Raw genomic sequence first — 5831 nt, 5'->3', positions numbered from 1 at the left:
TTGTCCACACTCACTTCCTTCTTCCAGAAAACAGACTTGGGGCTGTGGTCAAGGGTCTCCTGGGGCTGGGGATATGAACTTCCCTTCTCCACCGTATGCTTTGGTAAGTGACAGTCACCTTTCTGAGCCCATGGTCCCTCAGCTGTTAAATGGGGACAACAGCATTTCCTTGGAGTTCTTAGGATTTAATGAGAAAACAAGGCCCAGGATAAAGGCCTAAAACTATTGCTCTCCTCCACCCCTCTCTAGGGCCTCCTCAGGCCTAGGAGACCTCTCTTGGTCTCCCCAGAAGCCCAGCCCTGCTGATTGTTTGGGGGCAGAGCAGCGAGGATAGCTAAGGCCACAGGTGGATCCAGCAAGATCCTTGCTGTGAGAATTTGGACATGTCACTGGCCTCTCTGAGGCTGAGCTTCTGCATCTGTGAAAGTAGGAGCTTCACTCCTAAAACTGAGACCGCAGTGCCTGTCCATTCGTCCAGCGCTCACTGTATGATCCAGCCTTCATTGCCTTGTCAACCATTTCATGGGCACCAGTGCCATAGACAGCCCCTGGTCCAGGAACCATTGCTCAGAGAGGTGGAGTGACGTGTCCACAGGCACCAAGCTAGGCATAGTGATGCTATCCTGAGCCCCACTCTCCTCTCTGTGTATCTTCCTTCCATTGGGTAACAGTCCTCACACCGGAGGCACTCCCACTCCCACTCAAATTTCCCTACTTCCTTTGTAGGCTCTGTGGAGAGATGATCCCTGGAAGAGCACTTACTAACCCAGCTCCTCAAGAATCAGCACAGAGGCTGTGACAGGGTCATGGCTCCATGTGCACCTAGTCGGGAAGTGGAATGGAGAAACACCCCAGAGCCGGCCCAGGTATAGGAATAGAGTTCTGGGAGGTGCTTTGGCTCCCTAGACCTAGAGCCAAACAGAAATGGATTTGATGCCTTCAAAAATGTGAGCACCTACTTCCTCCTGGCACAGAGCAACGCACTGGTGTCGGGTAGAAGAAATGGGAGAACTCACCCCAAATCATAGAGGCCCATGTTTATGGTGGACTTACTATGTGGACTCTCATTTGATCCTCACTACACCAAGTGATCAGTGATATAATTAACCCTAAGTGGCAGATAGGGAAAATGAGGCCCAGAGAAGGAAAGTGATTTTACGCATTTAGTCGGTGTTGGAGCTCGGATTAGGAACCCCCACAGCCTGACTTCGGGCCTGAATTCTCTCTTTACAGTGCTATTTATTATTTACTGAACACCTACTACGTACAGTCATTGCAAGTCATCTCCACCCCTCCCTATAGACTGTAACCCTTTTTTACAGACAGGTTACTGGGCCAAGGTCACACAGCCAGGAAGTGGCACAGGAAAGATTCAATCAGGACTGCCTGACTGCCGCAAACCTCTCAAGGCCCAAGACGAGAAGAGATCAATTCCACCATTCATCATTTTATTTATCCATTCATTGAATAAATACTTGTTGAGTGTCTATTATGTCAGGCACAGAGTGGGCCACAATAAAGCTGACCCAGCCCCCAACCTAAGGGGTTCACAGTCTTGTACATGCCCATGGGGTGCTCAGACTAAATAGCCCTCTCTCCCAGACTTGAGGGCACGCTATTAGGGGTGGCTTTCTGGAAGAGCTGGCTCTGGAGTTCTATTTTCTGGCTGGGCAACCTGGGTAAGTCATTTCAACTTCTGAGTCTCTTCATCTGAACAATGGTGGAAACAAAGCCACCTTGTCTAGGGTGGCTCAAGAGGTGTCACCTGTTACAAGTAACATTAGGATCCCAACCAAGCCTGCACTGCAGGGCAGGGAAAGTGGGCAGAGGGAAAAGGTGTGATGTCACTGAGGTCTAGGCCCTGGGAGGGGACGGTAGAGTGCCGAAACCCTTGGAAGGCAAGAACACAGACGAACGGGTGAGGAGAGCCCAAAGGCCCCAGACAGGGTGTGGCCTCCATGAGTTAGGGCCAGAACTGTGACCTCAGTTGGACCCCTGGGGCTTCCAGCAGGAATGAGGTCAGGGCTGGGAGAGCGTGGCCCGGAGAGAGGAGGGGACCTGGCAACGTGTTCAAGGACTATGTGAAGCAGCAAAGGGGGTTGGTGGTGATGGAAGATTCTGGGCTTAAAGCTGTATAGTGTTGGTGTCACCCGGATTCACATCCAGATCAGAGACTCCTTAGTGACCTTAGGCGGGTGTGATGTCACTTCTCTGAGCCTCTGTTTCTTCCTTGCACTGCCAGTTTGACAGATGGAATCACATATTAAGAATGATCTTATTTGACAAATGCAGGTATAGCACGTACCTGGGCCCGGTGCTACACTAAGCCCTTTATGCACGCATATTTTTAACGAGAGGTATGTGGCCCAGCGGCTGGCTTGTACACCACGAGCGCGAGCAGCTACTGTCGCTACAGACATCATGTGATTTTGATACAATGACTGTGTTTTACTTTCTAATCAGGAAAAACAACAATAACAACCAGGAAAGCAAATTCCATTTTGGGAGCAGGACGGGGCCACGTAGGGCAGCTCTGGGAGCCTGGCTGGGAGCGAGACCAGGATGAGAATTCGGGGTCGGCGGGGAGGGGGGAGCAGTCCTGCGAGGGCTGTGCACTTGGGATCTTCTCCCAGGGCCTCGGGGAAGAACATCGGGAGTTGGGAACTCTTCCCTATGGGAAACGGGCCGGTCCCGGAAGCTGTCCAGACACAGCGAGCGGGTGCGTGCCTGCGATCGTCTGGGGCAGGAGGGGGCGGTTTCGAGGAGGCTTCCCGGGTCACTGTCCAGCGCAGGTCTTGCTGGGTCTTGCGTCCTCTCCACCCCAGCCTCCGGTGCCCGTCCACGGCCTCGCTGCCAGCCGCCAGCCGCAGCCGTCTGTTGTGGCAGATGTTTGGCTGTGCCATGGCAACGCCAGAACAGGATGTGCCTCTGGATCGCAGCAGGGACAAGCCCACGCTCACAGGCCGCCCACGCCGTTCCCTTCCCCAAAGGCGTATTGCGAAGAACCACTCAGGTCCAGGTTGGGATGGATGGTGTTTGTATCCGGAGAAAGGCCGAGCCAGCATCCTCCAAGGGTTCGGTGGCAGGGGATGGGGAGGGCGTGTGTGCATATCCCAGCTGAGATCTCCCCCTCCTTGCTCCAGTTTGCTTCCCTCTGCCCTTCAGAGTGATGCTAAGGGAGCAGGGTGGAGAGGAGAGCTGCCCATCCGCAGGGTCTGATCTGTGGGTGTCCAACCATTGGCTTCCCCTGTTGCAGCAACTAGTCATTGACGGATTGCTTTTTTGCCGGGACCTGTGCTAGGTACTTTATCTAACAAATAACACTAAAATTCGGGGGTATGTACTGAGTGCTGGCTACCCAGTGTTAATCTTTAGTACATCGTTATGAGGTTATTTTTGTTCTTCAACTCGGGAAACTGAGTCACAGGGAGGTCAAGCCACTTGTTCCAGGTCACAGAGTACGTAAGTCAGGGAGCGGGGATTGGGACCCAGGCCCGTCTTGCTCCAAAGCCCTTGACTGGAAGAGTGACACTGCCAGCGCCGGCTACATAATTTGCAGGGCCCAATTGCAAAATGAAAAGGCCTGATTTTTGTTAAAGAGTTATTAGGGATATCAAAGGAGCGACAAGCAGAGCATTAGACCAGTCGCAAAGCCCCTGCAAGCAGCACAGAGCCCCTGCAGCTGCCCGTGGAGCCTACCCTGGATGCTACACTGCCACCCCCAGATGCTCAGAGGATAGGCCTGAGCAGGCTGGAGAAGCTCACGGACCAGGCTAGCAAACCACTGCAATCTGGGAGCAGATCGCAATCTCTGTCTATTCCAGACGCCTGTGCTAGCTCATCAGAAGGGAGGAGTGACCTTCTCCCGCAAAATGCTCTGCTGCGTCCCCCAGAGCCATGAGCCTGGGAGCTTACAGTGCAAATTTTAGCTCAATACAAAAGCATTCCTTTATTAAATCTTTACATTTCCCTTTTTTGTTATAAAAATAACATAATCCTGTTGCAGAGATACTGGAAAATAAGTTAAAAGGAGGAAAAAACAGGGATGCCTGGCTCAGGGTGTGATCCCAGGGCCCGGGATCGAGTCCCACATCGGGCTCTCTGCATGGAGCCTGCTTCTCCCTCTGCCTGTGTCTCTGCCTCTCTCTCTGTGTCTCTGATGAATAAATAAATAAAATCTATTTTTTTAAAAAAAGGAGGAAAAGACATAAACCTTGAATCCTACCTGTCCGACTCCATTTCTGTTAGCAGGTGGTGCATTTTCTTCCTGTCTTTTACAGAAGGGTTTTCTGTCAGGACCCCCAGGGATGAAACAGATGGCCTTTCTTTGTCCCCAGCGTCTGGCACATGGCAGGGGAGCCACGGATGGGGGGAGGATGTTGGAATGGATGCTATAAAGGAACCTGGCTTGAGTGACCTTTCACGTGCTTCTGGACTCTGAAAGACTAAGGATTATTAGATTCATAGCTAATGCCCGGTGCTGACCTAAGGTTTGGTCCAATGTGCCAAGCCCTTTTGGGGGTCCAGAAGGTGACAGGCACCATCCTTATCTCAGAGAGACTTGGTTTAGGCAATCATGGGTGTCCCCAAATTTTCTAGGCCTTGGTGAATGAAACTAGGACTCGCTTTCAGAGCCTATTTCATTCATTTGCTCACTCACTCACAATCATCAAATATTTATTGAGCACCTACTATGTGCTCAGCATTACACTGTGTACACTATGGGCTATTTTCCATGGGGGAATGGATGGTGGGGTAGAAAGTCTATAAATTTGGAGTCAGGCACCCTGGACCTTTGTCCCTTTCTGGCTGTGCAGCTCTAACCCACCTTTCCTAACCTCTCTGCGTTTGTACCTTTTCATTTGTAAAAGGGGGTCTTTTCAGTTGTGAGGACCAACATATATGGGTAACATATGTGCAACACTTGCAAGCTCAGCTAGGCTACTTCCTGCTTGCCTCCCTCCCCCCATCCCTCCCGCCCTTACCAACAGTAACGGCCACCATGATACAGCATGGATGATGTGCCAGGCAAAGGGGGTTGTGTACATTTATCAGCTAATTCTCAAATTCTTGGCTCCATGAGGTAGGGTAGCATTGTTCTTAACCCATTTTGATACCAAACTTCCAAACCAGAGAGAGCTCACCCCCAACAAACCACTTGCACCTGCATCTGCAGGGCCCCATGCATCCTTTTCTGTGCTGGGAGGCTGCTCATGCCAGCACCATTTTATTTGCTGGAACAGTTTACACCGAGAGGACTTTTGAGCTGAAATGGGACCCTTTACAAATATACTTCAGGATGCACGAGCAATTTCTCCTTAAAGGCAAAAAAAATGGTGGATATGACTCGGGAGAGAGAGGTACATTTTGTATCATCCAAATAGCCTTTGGAGCATGACGTGGGTCAGATTTCCCCGGGGGGCTGGAGGTTTCATTTCTGACTCCTGTGTTTTCTTGCTGATATCTATAGGGCGATCAACACGCATCTATCTTCAGGTTGCTTTTTCTACTTCTGGGGTGGGGACGGCTCTGGGTAAAGTTTCAGGTGGGGAAGAAGCAGTACCTATGGGCCTCACCACTTTCCAGATGCAACCGTGGGCAAACCACTTAGACTCTGCAGGCCTGTTTCTTCAGGTCTGAACTGTGGTTAACATCAACAGGGCTGCCTAGAGGGCTCTGGGATTCCTTATGTAAAGTGCTGGGTACACAGAAGGGTCAGTATGATCTGCTCCTTCGTGCTAGGGCACGGGATGTGTGGCTGGTATTTCCCAGCAGGGCTCACTTTGCATGCTATTGATGGACATCTTTAGAAAGGGCTTATCTGGGGGCAC

General features: G+C 51.2%; 1 long non-coding RNA gene across 1 annotated transcript; it reads right to left on the bottom strand.

Annotated features, from left to right (window-relative positions):
- Nucleotides 1-2424: 2424 nt before the first annotated feature.
- LOC144300034 (uncharacterized) lies at nt 2425-4989 on the bottom strand. The gene is made up of 2 exons (XR_013366680.1): nt 4226-4989; nt 2425-3172 (listed from the first exon to the last, which is right to left on the bottom strand). It is a non-coding gene; the product is annotated as an uncharacterized LOC144300034 (long non-coding RNA).
- Between the last annotated feature and the right edge of the window lie 842 nt (nt 4990-5831).

This window comes from Canis aureus, chromosome 27 (assembly GCF_053574225.1).
Source record: "Canis aureus isolate CA01 chromosome 27, VMU_Caureus_v.1.0, whole genome shotgun sequence".
NCBI classification, from domain to species: Eukaryota; Metazoa; Chordata; class Mammalia; order Carnivora; family Canidae; genus Canis; species Canis aureus.
The sequence above is the reverse complement of the archived record's forward strand: the minus strand, read 5'-3'. Positions and strand labels throughout refer to the sequence as shown.